The sequence below is a fragment of the Girardinichthys multiradiatus genome, chromosome 5 (genome assembly GCF_021462225.1).
Source record: "Girardinichthys multiradiatus isolate DD_20200921_A chromosome 5, DD_fGirMul_XY1, whole genome shotgun sequence".
In the NCBI taxonomy this organism is placed as follows: domain Eukaryota; kingdom Metazoa; phylum Chordata; class Actinopteri; order Cyprinodontiformes; family Goodeidae; genus Girardinichthys; species Girardinichthys multiradiatus.
The window spans coordinates 36455068-36482660 of NC_061798.1; positions in this window are offsets into that span (position 1 = coordinate 36455068).

Consider the following 27593-nt stretch of genomic DNA (forward strand, 5'->3'; position numbering starts at 1 on the left):
AAGACAGCAAGTCTTTGTGATGTATCAAGAGCCACGGTATCCAGGGTAATGTCAGCATACCACCAAGAAGGATGAACCACATCCAACAGGATTAACTGTGGACGCAAGAGGAAGCTGTCTGAAAGGGATGTTCGGGTGCTAACCCGGATTGTATCCAAAAAACATAAAACCACGACTGCCCAAATCACGGCAGAATTAAATGTGCACCTCAACTCTCCTGTTTCCACCAGAACTGTCCGTCGGGAGCTCCACAGGGTCAATATACACGGCCGGGCTGCTATAGCCAAACCTTTGGTCACTCATGCCAATGCCAAACGTCGGTTTCAATGGTGCAAGGAGCGCAAATCTTGGGCTGTGGACAATGTGAAACATATATTGTTCTCTGATGAGTCCACCTTTACTGTTTTCCCCATATCCGGGAGAGTTATGGTGTGGAGAAGCCCCAAAGAAGCGTACCACCCAGACTGTTGCATGCCCAGAGTGAAGCATGGGGGTGAATCAGTGATGGTTTGGGCTGCCATATCAAGACATTCCCTTGGCCCAATACTTGTGCTAGATGGGCGCGTCACTGCCAAGGACTGCCGAACCATTCATGAGGACCATGTGCATCCAATGGTTCAAACATTGTATCCTGAAGGCGGTGCCGTGTATCAGGATGACAATGCACCAATACACACAGCAAGACTGGTGAAAGATTGGTTTGATGAACATGAAAGTGAAGTTGAACATCTCCCATGGCCTGCACAGTCACCAGATCTAAATATTATTGAGCCACTTTGGGGTGTTTTGGAAGAGCGAGTCAGGAAACGTTTTCGTCCACCAGTATCACGTAGTGACCTGGCCACTATCCTGTAAGAAGAATGGCTTAAAATCCCTCTGACCACTGTGCAGGACTTGAATATGTCATTCCCAAGATGAATTGATGTTGTATTGGCCGCAAAAGTAGGCCCTACACCATACTAATAAATTATTGTGGTCTAAAACCAGGTGTTTCAGTTTCATTGTCCAACCCCTGTATCTGAACGCTTATACATTTTTATCTGTTGCTACTTTTATAGACATGAAACCATAATTTCACACACTATAAAAATAAGTTTTGTCTCACTCAAATCAGTCAGACTAAATGCTTCCTCTTTTAGGTCAATAAGGAGATACCCAAATGATTGCTTTTTACTAAATGCCAGATTAATAGGGTTGAATTTTGTTTAATACTTTCTGTAAAGTTTCTGTAAAGTTATAAAGTTACAATTTACCATTCCTTTAGACAATTTGGGAAGGCCAAATGATGATGTTACAGCTTGTTAAGCGTCTGATAAGTTATTCTAAAGATTTGAGTTAATTTGAGGCACACCTGTGGATGCATTCCCCATGTTGTTTTAACAATTACATGTGGATGGAAGACATTCTTTGCATCTTTGTGTGTGATGGTCACTTTTTTGTCTCGCTCGCATGGGTGCTTTCTGAGGTTAACTGTCCTGGCCTGACAGAGAAATTCCACCGAATTGGATCATCGTTACCCTGATAGGTCAGTTTTTTCCTTGATTTCCTTCCTAATTGGTGAGGTTACTGCAGCATGCTGCGGAAGTGACTAAGCTCCCAAGGGTACCTCAGAGAAATGACAGAACAGACTCTTGGAGGTACTGACTTTTGATCTCTTAGGATAAGGAGTCAACATGATTGTGGGTGTGGTGTAAGTGTGGAGCTCTGTAACCAAGGATGGAGCCCTGATGAAAAATATGGACTGTGGGCAAAAGTGTAGACAGAGTTTAAAGAACAAAATTGATTTTATTTTATTTGTCAAGATACTGTCTCATATAGGAGACATGCAAAAGACCATGAATATAGTTTTAAAGCAGCAATAGTGGTGAGCCACTGAGAAGCTTCCTTTTTTAATCAGAGTTTTACAGGTTTACTCAGTAAAGTTAAAGGAGCTTATGTTGTAAACATTTTCAATGTAAAGCTTTAGATGAGGCAATGAGGTTTAATATTTCTTTCATAAAATAGCTCTTCTGGGAACAAATAAAGCCTTACACATAGACCCAGCCATGTTAGTCATGTACATCCACCACATTCATCAAATAAGGTGGCTTGTGCCCAACACAATTTTTCAAGTCCGTTATTTGTGCCTCTATAACATTTTTTAAGTACTTATCCAGTTCACAAAACCACCCCTATGGTAAAGAAGTACATTTTTAGTAAAACACTACAAACACATTTTGTTCTCGACTGAAATTTAACTGACAAAATAACAAGGCATAAAACTAAATACATTCAAAAAACTCATTTTGTACTCGTACTCATTGTCTTCCGCTTTATCCGGGACCGGGTCGCAGGGGCAGCAGACTCAGAAGAGACGCCCAGACGTCCCTCTTCCCTCACAAGACCCCGAGATACTTGAACTCCTCCACTTGAGGCAGGAACTCCCCTCCAACCTGAAGAGGACAAGCCACCCTTTTCTGATCAAGATCCATGGCCTCGGACTTGGAGGAGCTGATCTTCATCCCAGTCGCTTCACACTCTGCTGCGAACCGCCCCAGCGCATGCTATGCTGTAGATTGTAGCTAGAGGGGGCCAGCAGGACCACGTCATCCGTAAAAAGAAGAGACGAAATCCACTGGTCCCCAAACCAGACCGCCTCCAGCCCTTGGCTGCGCTTAGAAATACTGTCTATAAAAGTTATGAACAGGACCGGTGACAAAGGGCAGCCCTGCCGGAGTCCAACATGCACCAGGAACAGGTCCGACTTAGTTCCGGCAATGCGGACCAAACTCTTGCTCCGCTTGTACAGAGACCGGATGGCCCCTAATAAAGGGCCCCCCGATTCCATACTCCTGGAGCACCCCCCTCAGGGCACCACGATGGACACAGTGGAATGCCTTCTCCAGGTCCACAAAACACATGTGGACCGGCCTGGCAAACGTCCATTAACCCTCATCTCATCCACCCCCGAAGCCCTGCCACAGCGGAGCTTTTTAACCACCTCGGTGACTTCAGCCTGGGTGATGAAAGAGTCTAACCCCGAGTCCCCAGCCTCTGTTTATAACTAGGGAATGTGTGATGGCAGGATTGAGAAGATCCTCGAAGTACTCCTTCCAACGCAGGATAATGTCCCCAGTCGAGGTCAGCAGCCTCCCACTGTAAACAGTGTTGGCGAAGCACTGCTTCCCCCTCCTGAGGCGGCGGATGGTTTGCCAGAATCGCTTCGAGGCCTACCGGTAGTCCTTCTCCATGGCCTCCCCGAACTCCTCCCAGGCCCAGATGTTTGCCTCTGCCACAGCCAGGCCCTGGCACGCTTGGCCTCATGGTACCCGTCAGCCGCCTCAGGAGTCCCACAAGCCAACCACAGACGATAGGACTCCTTCTTCAGCTTGACAGCTTCCCATACTGCCGGTGTCCAACACCAGGTTCGGGGATTGCCGCCGCGACAGGCACCGCAGACCTTACGGCCGCAGCTACGGGCAGCAGCATCAACAATAGATGCGGAGAACATGGTCCACTCGGACTCTATGTCTCCAACATCCTCCGGAATCTGGTCAAAGCTCTCCCGGAAGTGGGAGTTGGATACGTCCTTGGCCGAGGGCTCTGCCCGACGTTCCACTCTGATGATACGACAACAAAGTCGATCATCGACCTCCTGCCTAGGGTGTCCTGGTGCCAAGTGCACTGATGGACACCCTTATGTTTGAACATGATGTTCGTTATGGTGTTCGTTATGGACAATCCGTGACTAGCACAGAAGTCCAATAACAAAACACCGCTCGGATTCAGATCTGGGAGACCATCCCTCTCGATCAACCCTCTACAGGTGTTGTTTCAAACGTGGGCGTTGAAGTCCTCCAGCAGAATAGTGGAGTCCCCGAAAGGGGCACTATCCAGCACCCCCGACAGGGACGCCAAGAAGGACGGTTACCCCACACTACTGCCCGGCGCGTAGGCCGAAACGACAGTCAGAGACCTGTCCCCAACCCGAAGGCGCAGGGATGCGACCCCCTCATCCACCGGGGTAAACCCCAACACGAGACGGCTGAGCTGGGGGTCCAACAAGCAAATCCACCCTAGACCGCCGCCTCTCCCCGTGGGCCACTCCAGAGTAGAAGAGAGTCCGGCCCCTCTCAAGGAGATGGGTTCCAGAGCCCATGCTGTGCGTGGAGGCAAGCCCGACTATTTCTAGTCAATATCTCTCGACCTCCCGCACAAGCTTAGGCTCCTTCACCCCCAGTGAGGTGACATTCCATGTCCCTAGAGCCAGCCTAAGCATTTGGGGATTGGGCCGCCGAGGTCTCCACCTTTGTCTGCAGCCCAATCCTCTTTGCACCGATCCGTCATGGTTCTCACTGCAGGGGGTGGGCCCACTGGGGGATGGCCACGCGTCTCTCAGGCTTGGCCTGGCCGGGTCCTGCGAGGAGCAACCCAGCCACCAGGCGCTCTCTGACGGGTCCCGACCCCAGCCCTTGCTCCGGGTGACGTCACGTGCCTCAATCGTATAGTCCTCATGAGGGTGTCTTGAACCGCTCTTTGTCTGACCCCACACCTAGAGCCTGTTTGCCATGGGACACCCTATCAGGGGCATTTAAGCCCCAGACAACATACCCTGTAGGACCATTCAGGCACTCAAACCCCTTCACCACCTTAAGGTGGCGATTCAAGGAGCGGAGAAACTTCATTTCTTCACATCTAAATGTATTTTATAGTTTTAGCTTTTGACCAATGAAAATACAGCATGTTTTCAACATATTAAATCTAATAGATTGGCATAAAAACATGACCACAACAATTAATTTCAACCAAGAAATCTGATATTTATTCCAAAGAGCTGACATACATGATTTCAGTCAATATTTCAAATATCTTTTTGCAATGCATGTAACTGTAATCCTTTACAAAGTTACTGTCTTTACCTAAAACCTGAAATGATTCTCCAAAGGTATGGCTAAATTTTCAGACCAATAATTATGTTACATATCAGCACAATGTGGACAGAAACAACAACAAAAGATGACACAAAGTAGCATTGGGGATGTCTGAATATACTAAAGCACGTAGCCTGCCAGAACCCAATAGTTTATGCATTAAATTGTTTTCAAAGAGTTCCAAGGCTTACACACAAGTATGCAACTGTGGCAAGAATTCAAATATACACTAACCAGTTTATTTACTGGGCACCAGGCTGGATTAACTATTGCCTTCAGAACTGCCTAATATCCTCGTGGCAAAGAGTGAACAAGGTTTTGAAAACATTCTTCAGACATATTTGTCCATATTGAGAAGAGCATCACAAAGTTGCTACAGATTATCAGTTGCACATTCATTCCACCACATCCCAGAGGTGAATTTATGGATTCAGATTTGGAGGTTGTGCTAATAAAATATCCCCTGACACCATCATACCACTACCCCTGCAGGATGGAACCATGCTTTCAAGTTATTGATATGAAATTCTGACCCTGCCATCTGAATGATGCATCTGAAATTAAGACTTATCAGACCACACATAATTTTTCCAATCTGATATCATCCTGATCTATCTTCTATATCTATAACTTTATCAAAATTAAGCTGCATAAAGAATGCCCCTATCTGTAAAAGTCCTTTAGAAAGACAGCTATCCAGCAGTGTTTTTTCTTTTTTTTTTTGCAGCACTGGTGGCCTTTGTTTTTCCAGTATTATTTGACAGTAGATAGACAAGATATGGGAATGAAGAGAAAGGGGAAGACATGCGGCAAATGTCGCCAGGTTCAGGACTCGAACCCGGGACAGCCGTGTCAAGGACTAAGGCCTCCGTATATGGTTCGCACGCTTAACCCCCTACATGGTTCGTACGTTTAACCCCCTACACCACCAGCGCTGCGCCCCTGTCCGGCAGTGTTTTAACAACTAAAGTAATTCCCAGTATTTTTTAATTAACTGGAATCAGTCCTAGTGAACCCACATTGGCAACAACATGTCAGAAAAGTATACTGTCTATATTCTATACTGTATAAATCAAGGTCACAAGAGTGGTAGAAAATATTCCAATGCAGTTTTGGTTCTCAGGAGCTGTTTATCTAAAGTAAGAAGCTCTCAGGACACGCTCATATCACAGTAAAAAGTGTCAAACCTAAGATTTTTATACACATTTCCTCCAGGGGAATCAGTCTTTGTGTTTAACATTTCAGCTGCCCTGATTTTATGTAACTTTTACGTTAAGTAAATATATACCAAATTCAACATTCAGGAAAAGAAGCATTTTTAAAAGTAATCTCAGAATAGAGTGTCATATTCAATTCAGTTCAATTCAAAGATACTTTATTGATCCCCGAGGGGAAATTAGAATTCCAGTACAACCCATCCAAACATACATCATGACACAAGACAAGGGGGGGACAGGTCACCGAGGCTTTGCTGCCCACTCACAGGCGCTGCCCTTGCTATATGAGAAAAGAGGCCACATTAGGTAAGTAGAGGGAAATAAAATCATATTTCACACTTTATCCTTAGCAGGATACAGTTTGAGATTGCAAAAAACCTCAGCACAAAGAAGCAACAAGTTGACAAATCAACATCACGCCGGGAACGGTGAAGGTGGTGTGAGGGGTGCATATGTTCATCTTGAGCATGTGTGTGTGTGCAAGTGAGTGTGTGCAAGTAAGTCCATGAAGCACTGTCACAGATGCCATTGTCCTTGATGGTACGTTGGAATGTTCATCAACCGGCCACAAAGTTCTGAGCAGGTCCACAGATGTCCTCAGGGAAGGGAGGGGGCAGAGGGAGCAGAGCGTCATGTTTACATAACTTCCAGGAGAAGTTGAAGATAGCCAGCCATCAAGGCCGTGCAGGGGAGCCAGATTCAGAAAAACAATAATTATTTGGGTTAGGCTCACTCTTTAATTTTCCGTCAGCCTTGAGAGTCTCGCTGGTGCTTCTCAAAGGCGAATCCAAACAGCCAAATTCCTGGTCTTTTGCCAGATCCGAGCAAACTACTTTCTCCAAGATTTAATCCTTTTCACCCCTGAGTCCAGGAACCGCAACCTGCCTGCGATCCTGTGTAATGATCACATCCAGTCTGCGATTCAGCTCACATAACATCTCAGTCTGAGTGTTGATCGCCCTGAAGATCCCATCACACATGCCAGGCAGCATTACAATGGCCAGAACAGCTGCTGACATTCTCCGAATTTCTCGATATGCCAGGTAACCGCTGACTCCAAAAAGCAGAAATCCTGATATCAAACATCCAATTATATACACATCTTCCACATCCTCGACTGACATTATCGACAGACACACAATCCTCCACTTCTGCCAGGAGTCCATCGTGTATCCGGAGAAAAATGTCCCGTCCGGGCAAGTGGGCTCTCCCGACCCCTGTCTTCTCGTCGAGAAAATTTGATCAATTACATTGAGAGACCAGCTGATCAAATCCATATTTTGGAAGAATTTGGAAGATATGCAAAAAAGAGGCTCCAAAAAAAGACAAGACACAGAGCTGAAGCAGAGCAGATATGGGAGGGGTGCGGGAGACAGAGAAAAAGCGTCCACCTCCACCGAGAGCAGGAAAAAGTGTATATGATGCAACTGAAACTGTGTTACAATATCAAAGATATAATGATACTTTAGTTTATTTTTATATTTTGATATGGATGAAGCTTATATAAAGTTTAAAGTAACTAATCAATGCAAATTATGTCGAAGTTTAAGATATTATTTAAGAGTCAAATAAACAAAGACATTAGCAAATGGCAAAATGCATTCTAACAAAATATGCCTAAAACTCTTTCTGATGTCAGCAGCTAAGATTGTTGTTCCAAATAATTTCATTTAGTTTGAAAAGCCCCTAAATATCCTTTAGACAGCCTTCATCATTAATTTTGATGCCATGATTCATTATTATGAATCCAGCGTTGGAAGCTTTAGTTCATTGAAATAACTTGATGCCTATGACTCTCCTCTGTGTGATGAATGATGGTTTTGATCCAAGAACAAAGCACCTGAAAAACTATTAATCACTTCTCAGTTGGGAGCCTTTAGACAATAAATGCACAACTTGATGGGAGTTTGGCCACCTCACATCTAGACAAATTTTGAATGGTTTATTTACTGTTTATTTAATATTGTAAATTAATTTCTTTTATCTCAACCTTGGTGTGATTTGCAAGTTTTAGGTGTGACAACCTAAATAATTTATGTTCAATATCATATTTGTACTTGGTGAATAAAGGTAAATTAAATAATTTTGCAAATCAAACTCAGGTTGAAGTTTTTCAAAAGATATATCAATATGTTCTCAACATTGCAACCCTAAAAAAAGAGCATGTATGATTTTTGTTTCTCCTGACAGAAGCATTTCTGTTGGAGCCTGTTAATAACTTGACAGTTTAATTATTTGTAAATTGGTAAATGTTACTAATAAGACAAAATAATGATTACAGATGGTAGACAAGCTATTATTTATTATAATTTTTGTTCAGGGCCTTCCTTCTAGTCAGGCCAGTCTCCTGCTGTAGTTAAGGAGAAAAGACAGCTGGGCTGTTTTTGGTCTGTCTTTTGTGTTGGAGTGAGAAGTGAAACAGTTTTGTACCACTAAATAACATTTGTATTTGGAATATGTTGGATTTCAACTCAAAGACAAATGTTTTTGTTTTTCTTTTAAGTGAAGTCCAACTTTTCTGTTGAAACCACAACCTCCCGCGAGTGCTTTTGTTTTAGTGCGTCGTGAACCTCCTCAGAAACTACTCTATCACTTCTTGTTTTTTTAGCTAATTGTGATGCAAGAGTAGCCTTGACAATTTCATTTAATAGTTTTTATAAACAATAAAATAATGTATGCTTGATCACTCTGAACCCTCTTAGCAGCTACCCTGCAGCACCTGCAGCACATAGGTAAACCATTACAAAAAACTGTTTCTACACAGTTTCTCAGCATGCAATATTTGGAGTCATTTTAAAATTGTTTTTACAGAGTACTTTTGCTTGAATGTTTAGTTGCTCTGTTGTTCAGAAAAAAAGAGGCTTAAAATAACTTTTTCTTCTTCACCCCCCGATTACAAATCACAACTGATGTGGGAGGATGCCAGTCAAATTCTTCAAATTCTGAATCACTGTTTGTCCTTTAAAGCTCAGCATGGATTTTCTCATCTAGCAAAATAAAAAAATGTTGCCTCACATTTGATTCAAGGATGATGAATGGATGTCATTTGCTATAAATGGAAGAACAAATTTAGTTGTGAAAATGTCTATCTCTCCTGGCTGCATAGAGGCAGTGACAGAAATGTTGCATGCAACAGAAATTGATTTTATTTTACAATTAATGTAGTGAAAGCTGTTTGTTTTTTATTATTATTTCTTGCTCATTTCTAATGTTACCATGGATCGATGCAGTTAAAGTGATGCAAAGATTACAAGGCCATTTCTTCCACCTTTACAGATTTCCAGACCTCTGCATCCTTTTAAAGTCTTTAGCTATATAGTTTTGTAAAATAACATTTCATGAGTTTTACACCTCAGTAATATTTAGGATGCTGCAGTCTTTCCCATCACAGTTTCTTGACAATAACTGATAGTTTTGCCCAACTGCTGTTTCTGCAGGTCAGCCTAAAAAATACTGCTCCAACACAGGTTAACTCAATTAAGAAAGCAAATATGATTTATTTTATCAATATGTCAACTACAACAATCAAAGCTTTTCTAATTCCTCTAATTTCTCTCTTCTTATACTATATATCTGACTCCATACATACACATACAACTACCATCTTAAACCAAAGTCTGTAAATTAGAGCAAAGTGGAACCGAAGTGAACAAAGCTGGTTCTGATTCTGAGTCTTGTTCCTGCAGACGCTATTCCACAAAACCAATTTTTAACTCTTTCACACACACACTGATCCAGTAAACGTTTTTATGATTGCTTTATAGTCAATAGATTCTAATTGTAGTACTGTAGGCTGTATAAGTATTCAAAGATAAACACGGGTATAATTATCTAATCAAGTGTCCTCTCGTCTGGCTAGCTGCCTTAACAAGCTCTCTCCATCATTTTTCAGCTAATTAGGACATCATCGTAATCAGACAAACTCTGGCTTATTGCAGATGAGATGCTGCATTAACACAGTAAGCAATACATGGCAGATATGGCAAGAACACATGGGTAATTAAAAAGGGAAAGGATAAAAATAGAGAACAATCTTACATTTATGTAGGAGTTCTTTGGAACTTATGATTGGAAGGTTAAAAAAACCTGTGTGGAGAAAGTTTAAAACACCATTGCAAACTTCAAACACATAAATATTCACTATTTCATGCTAAAAAATATGACCCACAACCCACTTGGAATATCACAGGTATAATTAAATAATGCTTAAACCTTATAACTACAGTAAAATAAACAGAACTATACAGTCAGAGTCAATAACTTAGAACAGTGGTTCCCAACCTTTTTTGACTTGTGTGCTCCCTGAACCGTTTTGCCATACCACGGGTACCCCCTCCTGGGTTTTCCCCTAGGATTTTGATCTTGGGAGTGGGGAGGGAGAAGGAAGGCAAAAGCTGTCAGGACCAGGTGTTCACTTGAGTGCAAGCGCACCTAACTCAGCATGTCAGCATCGCTGACACAGAGTATAAGGAGTGTTTTCATCAGCGTTTGTAACGTTTGTCCATAGAGAGTAGAGTAGCGATGAAGCAGGGACAGAAATCGCTCACGACATGATCTAATAACATAAATGACATCAACTCTGAAAACTTACTATTTCTACTCATTCATTTATTTCAGTAACTCAATTTACAGTCAAACATATATTTGTTTTACTGCAGGTTGGATCTAAAATGTCTTTGTCAGTGGAAAACTAAGATCAAAAGTCTTTGACTTGTAGCAGCTGGAAATATAGAGGGAAAAAAACCTGCTTAGCTCAGTGAAAGGCTGGGAGGATAATAAGCAGGGACAGACATGAACTAGCTCTATTGAACCAAATCCCTTAAAAGGTAACTATTTTGTCTAATGTTGAAATACATGAAATATATAAAGCTCATCAGACCTTCAGGGTAAACACTGAAATAGCCCTTTTTACAGGCCCTGATGTTTTACCAAGCTCCTATATAAAGGTCATAATTCTTCCTGTAATGTAGTTTGGGCTCATTACCTTTTGATTTTTATGCAACCACAGTGGTTTCTGTCAAGCCACCAAACATCTTCGCTCATGCTGTATGAGTCGTACACATAATCAACACTGTTTGCCACTTTGACCTCCTGCTCTTTAATAAGAATGGCACATGGGGTGTCTACTATGAGCATGAAGAAAAAAACATGTGAGCGGGAAACTGTTTCACATTTGGCTGACAAAACTCAATAATCCAATCAGCTCTCTATGTCTGATGCTCCAGTTCTCTCTCCTATCATTTCTCTAATCACCCATTCTTTGTTTCCCCCACAGCTGCCACGTCCCTCTCTGCTTTCCACCACTCTTAGCTTTTCATCAAACAACTACCTGCTTATTGCTTTGTTTTTCAAGCCACCGTTCTTGCATTTTCCACCTTTAGCAGCTCTGTCAATTATAAATACAGCTGCTAGTGTTGGACATATAACCAGCTTGACAGTTACCTTGCTGATTGGCCCAGTGTTGAAAGCCTGCAGATTCTTACAGGTGTAAGGAGTTTGATTTTGTTGGATTCGCTTCAAGTGGCAGCAGAGCTACCTGTAAGGTGATGCAGGGCTTTAACACCACCATCACCAAAAGTCATGACATGTATGAGAGCATTTTTAAAGCCCTGGTGAGTGTTTGAAATATTTTTGACAGATTTCTATGAACAAAGCATGCTGCTAAGGAGTAAAGGTCTCCCTGCTCCTTAGCCTGCAGTTTTAATTCATGTCATGCAGACACTGTAGAGAATTTTAAGAAGCAAAATGAGGTTTCTTTTTTAGAGGTAATGAGTGGTTTTAGATGTATTTTTAATGGTTGATATTTTCTACTTAGAATATTTGTCAAGTTAGAGTGGCAGAAATATTAGCAGCGTATCATATGATGTGAAACTTGTCATAATGAATATCTGCTTCTGTGCCTTTAACTAAGGAAAACCTAGCCCTGGGGTTGTAACAGAGTTTCTCAAATAACCCGCTAGACTGTTTATTTCCTGAGTGCAGTGACGTTTTAAGCTTGAATAATTTAGAGAAAGTCTAAAAAGGTTTTTTAAATCAAAGGAAAAAAAAAAAAGCATTTCACCAAATTGATCAGAGTCTCTAGGTCCCATTCATGAAACACTGGCACAGATTTAGGTCTAAAACTAATAAATACTGCATGTGATTTATGAAACTTTGCATACACTGGCAAATTCCAGTCTACAAACAAGTGGGTGTTGAGAATTCTGGCTTGTAAAATCAATAGTTAATAACATAACATCCCTTATTTCTCTTTCCAGTGGGCTAGAAACAGAAATTGTAATGTGGATGAATAAATAGTGGTAAAAAGAACACATTTTCAAAACAGAGCATAAATGACACACTAAAACACAAAACCAAACAGTTTATCACATAAAAATGTCTGTGCAAATACTGTGTCATATCTTGATATGATAAAAGGATACTTGCCAAATATAGGTATTTAACAGGCCCATTTTAGGACTGGATGAAATGCTGCCTATATCAGATCATCCAGAGCAGAGGACCATATTAAACCTAACTGCCAGTGCAAAACTGTGCAGAACTCCAAAGCCTAAATAATTTTGTGCAATTTCTCAAATGTGTACAGCCAAGTTCCTACACCGGATCCAAGGAAGACCCATCTCCCCCGCAGTACCTCCAAAGTAATGCTTTACTGGCTGTGTTCTAAAACATTGCATGGCTCCAGCGTGTTTTTACACTCGGTGGATAACCATTGTCTTTACCCAGCATGTTGTAAAGGACTCTGGACTCTGCAGAGCAACAGGGCCAGTATTGTGAGCGTTGTGATGCAATACAAAGAAATGTTCCTATGTCCTGTGCCTATGGGGTTTTACAAGAGAACATTAGTAGTGAAAAATGCATAATTAATGCACAGGTTTAAATAAACGCATAAAGATTTGCTTTTATCTTTCACTTTGTTTTTAATCAAATTTTGCATCTTTCATTTATCAAAAATGATCTTTTTGATAAAAATTAAAATAGATTTGCATGCATCATGGAAATGGCTGTATAACAATAAGATAATGTGGAATTCTAAGTTGGAGCTACATACAGTATGTTATGTTTTGTCGAAGATAGGGACCCAAATCCAAACAGAACATTGGCAGCCGCATGAGTAAAGATTTATTATTGAATAAAACAAAGCACTTATTAACTAGATACAAGAAAAACTAGAACACAGAACCAGATTAACAGTAGAATCCAAGAAAGAAGTCCAAGAGCTTAGATATGAAGGAGGTGACATGGTGACATGGAAACAGGTGAGCAGCTGAATGAAGTCCAGGACTGAAGAATTTAGGAGAGTTGATTAATGATGGAACAGATACATGAAAAAAGTAGAACTACAACTCACCACCGACAGTTTTACCACGAAAGGCACCTTTTTAACAGCTTTTCCATCCACACTGTTGATATTAAAATGTCTGTATTTATAATGAACACTTTCAACCTTGCACTATATCTCATATGTTTTGTTCATTTTGTTCTGTAATTTGTTTCAGTAAGTTTTATAAATTATTTTTCAAATTTTTAGAAGGATGCTGCAGAGCTTTTCTTGAGTTCAATGATTGTTTTTTGTTCTATCCCCTGTTAGGCTTGTTAGAGGTCTTGTCTCTATTTGGGGCAAATTCACGGATGATGGTGTTCTGTTGGGAGTTTTTTAATCTTGTTTTTCTTTTTTGCATTGCCAGAGTTTTGGGGATCAATTACTTGCTGCAAATTAAAGCTGGTACCAATTACATGCTTTCTTGAATGTATGGTATGATGGACTGACATGTGAAAATGCTTGTGTTTTTTGTGTGCAAAATTCCACAATTCTATTGTCCCAAAGGCCTTTAGCTGAAATAAGGCCCGCACTACTTATTTTACAAACAGCTTTGATAACTCCCTCCACTGCCTTTTTACAGACTTACTCTATATGTACAAAATATAAACCAAAAAGTATATTTTTTCTTCATCCCACTCTGACCTTTACATTTCAGCTATCTAAACAGTATTGTTTAAATCAGACATTGCAGTCAGCTAATTAAGAAACTAATGAAACATTTTTAAGTTTTTTTAGGTCAAAGTATTTTTTAAATTCCTTATTTGCATTGTCCTCTGGGAAAAAAAACATGTTCAGTCAAAACTCTGGATTATATTGATGAGCTAATCGCGGTAAGCATATATCTTTAGTTTGATGTTTGTTAAAGGCCAGGTGTATGAGTGTTACAGCCATTTCTTGAAAATCAACTTACTTTTAGAGAGCGCCATCATCACAATAAAGTTGTATAGAGTAGCTGACTCATGGCCAACCTCTTTTGAGTTCAAATCTTTAGTGTCTTGGAACTGACATTGAGCTCTGTGAATTTGTCTATTATCACTCAGCTCAGAAAAAAGTCTGTAGAAATTAATATCACAAAAACACAACTCAGGTGAATTTCAATCACATCTTGTTTGAATCAGAATGCATATCAATACCAGGTCTGAACAGGGGGATCTATAAAACCCTTTAAAGTTAATTTTCAGATGTGTTCTTGTGTTATTTGATGCATCTTATGCTTTTCTGTGTTTTTCTCTTCTCTTTGAATAGCCCCCTGACAACACCCTTTCACTTAAGTATTTATGCTAGCGATTTTAGAAAACTTCAATTAATAAATTCACATTTTGGGCTCTTATTTATACTGACTTTAGATACTGTTGCCTCCTTTATGAAGGCAAATGTGCTATGCCTGGGGCAGAGTGGAGTGTCTTGCTATGGCAGTGATTCCCAATAGGGGCTACTCGTACCCTTAGTGGTACGTGATCAGATTGCATTCTATTTCCAAGATGATGGGTAAATATCATCAGTTAGTAGAGATCATTTTGGATGCGTGATGCTTTATTAGGACCCTGGGGCAAAATACACCAAGGTTTTATCAACCAAAAGCGAAAAAGGGCACAATTAAACAACTACAGGTGGGAAAGACGAGTTACGTGCACTTACATGCAGGTTCTCTCTCTCTCTTTCTCTCTCTCTCTCTCTCTCTCATCTCAACACTTTTTAATGTGGGCTTTTTGAAAGGTATGTTTTGCACCAGCTTAAAGGTTGTTTTCAAAAAAATACTCTGACGAACAAGTCTCATTGGAACCAGTATTCTAATTTATTGAGTATAAATGTATATTTGTACAGAGTGTCTGACAATAACAGATGATGTCATAAAACTTGTTTTGTTTGCAGAGTCAGTCATATGCCCCTTGATGTGTCCCACCTACTCTGCACAGCAAGCACTGCCATATGCTTTTTGACTCTGTTTAGATTTGTTTGGCGTTGTTTTCATTCTCTACAGTGTTTGTTTTCTGATCGCCCACCATATCCTGTCCCCTACTGGCACTTTGGTCTGTTGTGTGGGGTTTATGTGCCAACTCCCAGCCCAGACAACCCTAATTAGAACAAGAACTGTGCCATGGTGATTTATGAGACAAAAAACAAGAGACACAAAAACTCATTTATCCACATTAGCCTTATTAACAAAGGAGCAAAGCAAATGCTGTGGAAAGATAGACAGAATCTTGATGTCCATTTGGTTCAAGCCTTTGTAGTTTATTCTTTGTAGTTTATTCTTCATTAATCTATATTCAGCGACTTTCATCATTTTATAAACTGAGTGATAGCAAGCGAGAAAATGAATGGTCAAATATAATTGCCTTCCTTTTTTGAAGCAAGTTTCTGAAGTGGTTTTAATGAAACAACAACAAAAGTAACCTTGATGCCATCAAGAGTAAACAAAAATTAATCCATCCCACATTCACTTTCAAGGACTAATTAATAACATTTACAATTGTTGATAAAACCAAATCCGTTTAAGGGAGATTTCAAAAGTCTGCGTTCTTCCATGTTCAATTAGGTCCCAGTGTCTAAAAGAAGAGAATACTGTATAATGGCTACTTAAGTGGTGACTTTGAAGGCCCCTATTAAAAGCTCCTAGGTCTACATCGATTAACAGATGCTGGTCAAATGTCTGACCTAGGGTGAAAGTCTAAAGTCAAATGGTTTTCGGTAATGACAGCCAGGTTAATGAGCTTCATTTTCTTTTTAAATGTGGCCTATGGGGAACATGGCACTTTATTTAAAGGGGCACATACTGTCATAAGAAAAAATTTGCAGAAATTGAATCCTGTTTGCTTTTCTCACATATCTAGACATATGGGTATTTAGTATCAGTGTTAAATATACTAAAAACATATATATAAAAAAAAAAAAAACTAAAGAAAGGTTCTGGTGGGGAACAAACAGGTTTTCCCTGTTTCAACCTCCGACATTTAGTTTGGTGTGCTAATGACTGTTGAAATGAACACCATGGTGAGATCAATAGAGCAGGCTTCAGAAAGAAGATTTGAGAAGCTTATTAGTCTGGTAAGGGATTTAAAGAAGTCATATTGCAATTTAAAATGAGCCATTCCAACTATCTGGAAAACAGCTTAAAGACAATCAAATCAACTGCCACCATGCCAAGGTCTGGCCATCCTAACAAGTTCACCCTGAGAATGGTGATTTCAGCACAGTGTTTTTGCAATAAGCACAATCTGAAAACAGAAAACGTTTAATTTGTTTGATTATTTGAAATTAAATTTACCCAGGAAATAATGGTTTGTGTTTATCTTTGGTTCACTTTGAGCCAAAAAATCAAAACCTGAACTTGCGGGAATGTTCTCCAAACTAAAATCATTTTGTTTTGGAAAATATTAATATGCTATCATAAAATGTAATTTTTGAGTTTTTTATTTAAAAAATATATATTTTTACATATTCAGAACTATGGCAGTCTATGGCATGTAGTATAAGTGCACTTCTGCTTTCAGACAGAAAGGTGATCATTGTTGTATCAAACTACTTGATTAAAGCAGACAAAACAGTAGCAAAGACACCAAGGTCGGTAATCTAAACCCTTGAAAGCTGTGTTGAGGGCTAACAGCGTCTGCTAAAGGGATGCACACTCCACCACCATGCCACTGACCTTCATCTTTTTTCATTTTTATGTTTTCTGAACTGCAGAGAAGAAAACATGAACTGGAGAAGAAGAAAATTCAAAGAACAGGCAGAGATAAGAAAACGAGTAACATTTCTCATCAGTTATGTTGTGTTAGAAACTTCACACACATTGCCAAAGAAGCTGAGAATAAAATCCCAAGTTTTTTGTTCCTTTTATTCCTCCTTCCCACTATAGTGTAGATCTTTCTGAACATTAGTTGTGTGTTGGTAGCATTAAATCCTTATTTTTAAACTATTGAGTCATCTGTTTTATGCAAGTTTTATGCAGGTTTACTCAAATAGCCGTGTATCTCTCCTTATTCATCACCTTTAGTGTCCTCCACCAGCTTAGGTTATTTTTTCCTCTTTGTTCCTCCACCCAATCTGCGTATGTTTACCTGTTGTGTTGTCATTTTCTCTTTTTTCTACCTCTATCACTTTGATTTCTGTCTTTCAGTGAATAGAATGTAGTTCATTACTGCTTTTGTTCTGCTTTACTAGAATTCTATGATCTCATGTCTTTCCTATCTTGAAGTGTTGTAAGAGAAATAGGTCCATATTGTTAATGATATTCAAATCCCTGGGAAACAAGAAGTTAGATACAGGGGGTTATTATTACTTACTCAAAGTTCCCAGACAATTTAATTAACCTAAAAAGTGCTTTGGTCACAATTACTTTACGTTGATTTAGTTGTGCCACTTATTGTATAACTAGTGCTTTTGTTTCATTTTTCACTTAATGTAAAATGGACTCAATGTAAAGGCTGTATTTTATTTTCAATGTGATGTAATATGTACTGCAATAGAGCATGATTTATTTTGAGGCTTTTTACACAGCTTTACCAGTTTTTCACTAAAGGTGGAATTGTAATTTTTTTTTCTTTTCAATGATCTGTGAGCTTACTTTTAAAAAGTAACACTTACACATAATGAATTTGTGCAGATTAAAGGATAATTTCACAATGATATGTTGCGTTTTGTAAACATTATGATAAATTTAAACTCGGACACGGTTGTTGGAAATAGCAAATATCTAGTGCTTGCTATTAGATTTCAGGATAGGAACAGTAATGTTTTATTTCCTAATCTGTTGTACTCTACAGTTGAGTTTCACCACTAAAAACTCAATTTCATCTCTACTTTAAAACTAGGAAACACAAAAATTTGCAGTTAAAAAACTAATAAGATGATATTTGTAATGTTTTGCCTGAGTCTCCTCTCAGTTTTTATAAAATCTTCCGCTGGTGCAGTTTCGACTCTAATATTTGTTCAGTGTGCTTTGAAATAATTAGAAAATAATGAGCTACAATAATCAGGTTTACAGCCTGTCCGGCTCGCTGATGAGCTTCATAGATTAGCAGCAGTCTTACATTTGAGTCAGACCTCTTATTTTTATATTTTATAAAATCAGTCTTTGACAACTGGGCCAAACTGTATTTAAGTGAAATGGTCGACAACCCCAGTTCTGAGACAGTGAAGTGCTTAGAAATTCAGAAAGCGATTAAAAAAAAGAAATATTTGCCATCAATAGCGACAGAAGGAATGTGTGGCATTCATCCAAATGTCATCCACACACCCACTCAGACAAAAAAAAAAAAAAAAATGGAGACAGATGAAACTACAAGATAGCTGCTTTATTATTATTTTTTTATCCCTTGAGTTAATAATATCGTTGAAAATTGTGGATGTTCAGTGACAGGAAAAGTAATCTAGAGACTGAACAAAATAACTTTAATGTAGATAAGAAATGGTTGGTGAAGATTTTCTATAGAATAAATACAACATTCATATAATCTGGGTTCCAGCATGCTGTAGAGGGAAGGTGAAAATTAAAAAGGAAAGAAATAGTTCAAATTCAATTCAGCGACAGCTAATGGGAGACATGCAGCCATCTACTCAACCCCGTACTCTATGTAAATCTGTTTTATGTTCCCTCTTCTTTAAAGCCCACACTCATGTTTTCCTCAGACCATCAGTTTGCTGCTCTTGCTCTCACGCACCCTCCCCATCTACTGATGTGTGAGCACATACAGTCCTTAATGCATGCATGACAGCAGGTATCTTTTTCTTCTGGCTTGTCTCTTATAATCTCACTATCTCTAGCTGTTGACAATCATTTGTCAGATTGGGTGACTTTCTTATTGTAAGTGAACCCCATGGAGAGTAAAGAGAGTAATGAAAGTCAGACTGACTACAATAAAAAATCAGATGAGCTCTCATTTAACATTATGGTCAGCTTGTTGTTACTGTTAAGAGCATTGTTTTACAGGTCAATTGTTTGCCATATTTCTGTAAACGGGAACCTGAGCATTAGAGCCAGTTTTAACAGGTTGCAGGCCCCTGTGCTAGAGACTCTTTTAGTGCCCTACACATACAAGTTACTTTTACACGTGCAAATTGTTGTAGATTGACAGTTAGGTACATATCAACTTCAAAGATTATAGGCCTTGTGTACAAGAAAATAGAGTATTTCCTGAACACAATGATTGAAACATGCCTTTTCTAGAAATATCGTCTTCCATAAAAAGAAATGGACAAAGTATTACAGTAACTATTCCAGGTATGTATGTGGTGATGTATTATTGTCGTAGGACCATGACTTCCTAGTTTTCAGCAGGCTACCGCCATGTAAGCCCTTCTAAAGTCGGATTCATCCCACAATGAAGGGCAAGAAAGAAGATCCTTAAATTAATTAGAATTAGAATTCATCTTGGCATCATGTAAATCTTACAGCTTTCGTGTTATCACACTGTTATCTTTTCTGTACATCTGTCGATACATTTTTCTATAGGATTGTACAGTAACTCACCATTTTCCCTTTCCCTCTCTTTCCATTCCCTAAAACAATATAGCCTAAAGCTCACCGTTGGGCATTGTGGATCAAAACTTAATATTGGCACATTTATTCTGCCTGAATTCTAGCCTGAATCTTTACTTTTTATCCCACCTCAGTCAAGGTTCTTCTTCACACTTCTGTCACCATTGCTCATTCCCATCTGTAGGTATTACTTTACACATCAGAAAATAAGTATTCAATACATCAGTACCGATATTAGGTTAACATGAAATCCACTCATTGGACTTCAATAAATGTCTAAATTATCCCCCTTCTTTTGCTGTTCTCTTTGCATTAATACATTAATTTACGAATTCTCCATATGTTCCCCAGACCACTATCCTACTGCCATTACAGCCGGCGATCTTTCTTAACATTCTATCTATCTTGCTGTTCCTCCCTTGCTGTTCCTCTGCCTTTTCTGCTTATTCTCTGTCTGTTGCATGTGACCCTCCTCTCATCTAACCTTTATTTAACGTCAAAGGCCTCACAGGCTGATGAAGATAAAAATATTCATCTCAGTTTCCTCTACTTAATTTCTCTCCAGCACTAGCTGTAGCTCCACCCATTAAAACTCACAAGTTATGAGAGTTGATGCTGACCTGCATTAATGTGCTCTAACATTTAAGTTAGCCAAGTGCATTTCCTTCTTGTTTCCCATGCCTCCCTGCCTGTTCTTTGATTGTAGAGACTGTTGGTTATCTCATTCCTTTTATTTTATTCCATATAAGCTGAGAATTGTGATAAAAATTATTTTCTTCTTAAAGAAGATTTCACAAAGTTTATTTAAACACATTTTTAATTCAGTATAAGATGAACAGCATTAATTAGGCTTTACATTACTGTAGTTATTTACTGCATTTCAGAGCTACAAAGGAGTCAAGCTAATATAATCCTGATGCTGACTGCCAATTTTAATTCAATGGATGCCTCCAAGTATGTTTCTGAGTAAAACTGCCTGGATGCTTGCGGTTCTAATTGCTATAAAATAAAGATAGTAAAAAAATGGTTGACAAAAAATGAATACAATTTTACATTTACATTTTGTCAGTGAAAATCCTTGCCCTAAATGTTTTCAAAAGTTTTCATCTTCATCAACTGCATGTACTGGCACTCCAAGTTTGTAACATTTGTGAATCGCAGTCAGGGTCTACAAATCATTCTAAGGGCTGCAAATGGCTCCTGGGCCACAGAGCTAGATAGTGTCACTCGGGGGGGGGGGGGGGGGAAACATCTCAGTATATTTCTTCTCACGTGTTACCTCAACGACTGTAGGCTTGTATGGATGAATGAATGGAATATTATTGTTTTATATTCAGTTTTAATTGGTATAAAAGAACATAAATTAGGAGCAAAACATGTAGTCGTAACTACATAAGTAATAAACACACACATAGTAAAAACTAATATATCCCAATTCTGTTGAACAATACTGACAAACTTTTTTGGTCAAGATTGCTTGATTCTGGTGTTTTTAAATGGTCCAGTTTTTACACTTTACATAAAATCAATTTTTAGATATGCTTATTTTTCTTTCTTTTTAACATTAAAATCATTAACATTTTTGCAGCGTATGTTAGCAAACAAGCTTTTAGAATCAATTAGTCATTTCCATATTTTTGTGAAACGTTAACGACATTACTGTAAACAGAAGCTTGTTTCCTTCCAAATAATTTATGAACTTTTTTCTCTGTTTAAATGTCAAATCTAACCAAATGAATGAATAAATAATAAATGACCTTACTTGCCAACAATCATGGAATATTCCTGCTGTGAACTATTCTCAAAGCTGAAGCAGTCCTCACTGTCTTCCTTGCACCATGCAGTGACATTCACTGCATACTAAATCAGACAGACTGTAGTTTTAAAGTGGTATGTAAATTATCCATAAATATTTAGGAATATTGGACCAGAGACAGTTTCTACTAATAATCAATACTTCCAATTTGGGTTTGATTTGCTTTTATCACTGTCTACCTCTTCCTTTGTTTTTTTGTTTCTGTAAACAGTTCAATGAAAGCCTACAGACATGTTATTCCCCCTCTTTTCTCTTTGTCATCCAGTTTCACTTCTGAGATTTCCTGCTTTCTCTGGTGGAAAAGGTTGCTACAGTAGCTCCTTGGACACAGGAACTGTATCAAGTTGGACATGGAAGCCTAGATATATATTTATTAATTTCTTTGGTAAAATATTACCCACCATCAGAATCCAAAAAGGTTTAATTTTACTGAAGACATCCGTGATCCGCTTACATTCTGACCAGGAACTGGCATTCAAAAGTGAATAGGACATCTCTGCCTTTACATGTTTCGGAGGAGCCTCAACAAAAGTAGAGGTGAGTTCCTCATTTCATACAGTTGGTTCTTCAGTTGGAATGTGATGCTCAGTGTTGTTGTTTTGACTGAAGCTTGACAGGACAGCCTGTTTCTGATGAAGGCTAAAGGACTTAAGTTTTTCTATCAGGAGCAAATGACAACATTCAGTGGCACTTCACTATGAAAATGAACACAATAAGTGTTATAACACTTTTTTTTGCCTTGGGATACAACGGATTCTGGCCCAACTTGTCTAACTGATGAAACAACATACATTATTAGTAGCCATAGCTGCAGTAACATCATCAGGAAGCAAATTTAGGAAATGGTGCCAAACTATATTGAACTGAGGAAGAGGATGTGCTCCATGAACTTTCTTGGATTAGTCAGCTTAGTTAAAGTGGATTTATGGAATTAGCTCCATGTCACGATGAAGTTTTATGACATTATAATTGTAGATGATGAAATCTGCGCATATTTAGTGAATACCAATACAATGTCTGTATTAATATTACCAACGCTCTATGAACTGTCTATTTGGGTTTTGCAGGGCAATATCCGAGTCACCTATGCCCTGGTCTTGGTGTGATTTGTTAGATTCAAATACATATAACTTTCAGAACTTTTGTTTTTCTGTGAAGTTTTGGGCTAGTAGCTTGTGATAGCTATATGCATTTCCATCTCAGAACTACAAAAAAATGTAAACTAAACTTGAAAGAATGAAACCAACCTCAAGACAGTCAAGAACATAGCAGAAATTGGTAGGATAGTGATAATGTTAAATACAAAACACCTGTGCAATAGATGCCTGAGATAGAAAAACATCACAGCTCAAATGTGAGTTCATAAGACAAATATTTCGACAACAATTAATGCAGTGAGGAGGATTAATTAAAGTGATCATTTACCCACATACATTTTTCTTCTGACTGGAAATAATATTAATGTTTTGGAGTTGCCGAGCCGACTTGCACCTGATAGAAAATCTATGGGGGGCAGCTAAAGATTAGATTGATGCCAGGCAGGTCTTCTAGTCTCACAGACTTGGAACTCATCACTAAAGATGAATCATTAAACTACCAATGGAAACAGGAAAAAATCTGGTCGAACGTTTTGTAAAGGAGTTGACTGCTGAAATGCAAAGAAAAATTTTTCCACTGATTATTGAGAAGAATTGTGAAGATGGCATTGTTTAATAAAATGTAAATACAACAGACAAATAAAATTTTCTCCTAAATGTATACTGCTCTTTTACTGTTCTACTATCTTTAAATAGATACCTGTCTCATTCCCTATCAAAAATCAGAATCAGAATCAGAAAAGCTTTATTGCCAAATACGTTTTTGGACATACAAGGAATTTGTTTTGGCGTAGTCGGTGTAATACAGTACAAATTAAACAGTATAAATATATCTACAATATAATATAAATATATGTGCACAGTTTTAAGTGAGTGAGAGTAAATGTAGAGCAGTATAGGATGCGAGAGCAGTACAACAGTGCAGGTGATCAGTGTGCAAGTATGGCAGTGCAAGTAAAGCAGAAGTCCAAGCTGAGCATTAATGTAACACATAGGGCTAAGTTGACTGCATCATCTACAGACCTGTTGGCTCTGTAGGCAAATTGCAGGGGTCCAGGAGGGGGTCGGTGATGTCTTTTAGGTGTGAGAGCACAAGGCGCTCAAATGACTTCATCACCACAGAGGTCAGGGCGACGGGTCTGAAGTCATTAAGCCCTGTGGTCCTTGGCTTCTTGGGAACAGGGACGATGGTGGAGGACTTGAAGCAGGCTGGCACATGACATGTCTCCAGTGAGGTGTTAAAAATGTCTGTGAAGACTGGAGACAGCTGATCAGCGCAGTGCTTCAGGCTGGCTGGTGAGACAGAATCCGGTCCAGCAGCTTTCCAGGGGTTCTGTCTCCTGAAGAGTTTGTTGACGTCCCTCTCCTGGATGGAAAGAGCCGTTCCCGGCGTGGGTAGGGGGCTGGTGGGGGGGAACTTCAGGGTGGGGGTTGGAGGTGCCAAGGCCCCTCTTGAGGTTGGGGGGGTGGGGGTGGTGGATTGTGGCTGCAGGTGTTGGGGGGTGTCGTGGGGGATGGTTGCAGGACTGTCCCTTTGTCTTTCAAAGCGGCATTAGAACTCGTTCAGGTCGTTGGCGAGGCGTCGGTCGTTGATGGAGTGGGGGGCTTTCGGCTTGTTGTTGGTGATCTGCGTGAGCCCTTTCCAGACAGACGCAGAGTCGTTGGCTGAGAACTGGTTTTGGAGCTTCTCAGAGTATAGTCGTTTGGCCTCTTTCACTGCCTTGCCAAACTTGTACTTCGCCTCTCTGTATATGTCTTTGTCCCCACTCCTGAAGGCCTCTTCCTTATCCAGTCTTGACCTTCTGAGTTTGGCTGTGAACCAGGGTTTGTCGTTGTTGTAACTCACCCTGGTGCATGATGGTACACAGCTGTCCTCACAGAAGCTGATGTAGGAAGTTACAGCCTCTGTGTACTCGTCCAGACTGTTGGTAGTAGTCCTGAACACATCCCAGTCTGTACAGCCTAAACACGCCTGGAGATTCTCCACAATAAACTTAATGGTTTAATAAAAATAATTAAAAACCAAAATATGCCGAGGTTATGAATAATCTATGATGTTATGAGTAAAATCTCAGTTTGTTTGGTCTATTTCTGAAAGATGATGAATGGCAATTGTCATTTTGTGTGTGAATACTATAACTACAGCAATGCTGAATTGTATGTATATGCACACATGTCTTAAAGTTGGCTGCACAGTAATGGGAAATGCATCTTAATGTTGACTGGGTAATACATCTACATTTCACTGACTGATTAAGAAATCATCTATTTTGACTTGGAGATCAATCAACGTAGTGAAGAACTGTTACCATTTAAATAGAATAAACTATACACCTAAATACAACGAGTGCAAACCACATAAGGCTAAAGTAATTATATTCTTGTGCTTTCCAGCTTTTTGCAGTATCCCTTTCTTAATCATGTTTTCAGTATGTGTAGGCGCTGGATGTGCGTGTGTATGTTAGAGTTTTGCATTTATCAGCTATTACTAATGAAGACAATCTGACAATTTATAATTTTAATCCTATCTGCTGGTTCAGTTGTTACAAGTCACATGTGATAAGAGCAGTTAAATAAATGATGGTTTTGTTTTTTTATGGTTTTTTTATAGGCTAGTTTTTGGGAATATGTCCTGACTGTGATTAGGGTAGGCTTAACAATGAAACCCCAGGTCACTGAACTAATCTGTTTCAACACCTCTTCATCCCTTAATTCTTCAGGCCATCCATTTTTTTCCATTCTCCTTCTCTATTCTGCCTGCTTGGAGTGCCAGCTTCTCCCATTGATTTTCAAACACAGTGAAAAGCTGTGAAACATTGCCAAACCCTCCCCACGCAGACCTCCCATGCACACATATAAAATTACTTGTGCTAGGCCATATTTCATCAAAGGCTCAGCTTGCTTGCAAACTCACTCTACTGCCGTGCTTTACCTGGGAGTTTCCCTACTTGAATGCCTTATGATGAGACCAGGTCAAACCACCGGCCATCTTACTTCAGCCACCCGGCAATCAACCCGTATATCCAGGATACTCTTCCAAAATGTGGAACAGCGGTTGAGCACCACCAGTAATGTAGTGAAGGAGAGGCATGTGCATTAGCCATGCTAATCTCATTAGTGGGGCCATGATTGAATCCTGCAGAAATCTTGCCACCGCTGCCAGGAAAGACAAGGAGCTTGTATATTATTAAAGAGTTGACACTGTTAAAAAGGGAGAGGAGCAGAGGAAAAAAGAAAAACGGGAAGAGAAAAAGGCAGAGAGGGAGATAGATAAACAATGGATGTAGAAGAGCAGGTAGGAAACCGTCAGGAATTTAGAAGAGGTGGGTTTTATGCTTGCTGGAGAAGATTAATTTTGGAATGCCAGTAATGTAAAGACTGGACATATAATATAAATAAAATAGAGATCATGCTTATAGAAAATCACCTAGTTGTTTTTAGAAGCCTATTTAGGAAATGCACATTACCTTATAAAATTGGCAATATACCTTTTCTCAGATTGGTCAGTTGTAATGCTACTAAATATAATGAGATTAACAAATTAAAAAAATAGAAAGATGACAGAATTTATTAACCAGGGAAGAATGTTAAGAAACGTTGCTGTAGTAAAGTTTCCATTTAAGTAAACTTATATGTTCTTCTTTTTCTGAGTTTTATCTCTCTACCAGTCACTAGGTCCTTTCTCAGGCCTCCCATGAGAGCAACCGTACAAGATTTTACCAAAGTGGCCAGACATGCTTCCCTGTAAAAAAAAACCTTTGCCCCATAAACATAAAGTTAACCTTCGCTCCTCTTCAACACTTCTTCCACACCTTTGTTCTTCCTTTTTTTCTACCCTTGTAACAACTTTGTTTTCTATCATCTGCTGCCTTTAGTATGGTTCTCTATTGCCTGCTTCATACAGAGGAACAATGTCTTTGTTTTTGACGTAGATTTAGATGCTTTTTACACACAGGTTTTAGAAATATTATCCAATTATGGTCATCGTTTATTGTGTATGGTTCAATGGTGCTTCAGACCCTGACAAATTAACTTATTCAAGGGATTCAGAGAGTGAATTTGCTTGGTGTTTTCATTGTTTGTGCATCGTCTTAAATTTCAAAAGTCAATTTGTCATGATAAGAAATTATATTGGGTGCCAGGCTGATGTTTACTCTTATTCATCGTATGTTTATTATTATTGTCAAAAAAATAAGAATCACCTACAAAAAAGTTTTGAATGATCTAGTTTAAAGATTACAATGTCTTGAACTGTTGTCCTAATTACTGTGGTTCTAGCAAACCCTAATAATTCATGTTTGGTCTTTATAAATGTCAAAACTCTATTTATGATGGTTTTGATGGTTAGTTTATACCTTACAATACATTTCAAGTTGTAGAAGCTGAAGCCGGTAACTGTGTTGGAAAATGTGCATTGAGTAGAAAGTCCCTTTAATGCTTTTCCTTCATCGTTTCTCCTAGAAAAACTGCTGGTAATTGTTTTGTACTCTTGGTTAAATTAGTATTGGCACATTGTGGAAGCTAGTATTTGGTTCAAAACTGAGCTGTTATTTAAGATTGTCACGGTCTGCGGCTGAACTGGACCAAAGTGCAGACAAATACTAGGCAGTAGCATGATGAGACTAAGCCTTCTTCTTTATTCAAAGGTTTCCAAAAATGTAACATAAATCACTGCAGGAACTAACATGAGTTGAGCCCAAAACTTACATGTGTTCTCTCAGCAGAAACATAGCACCTACAGAACTTAA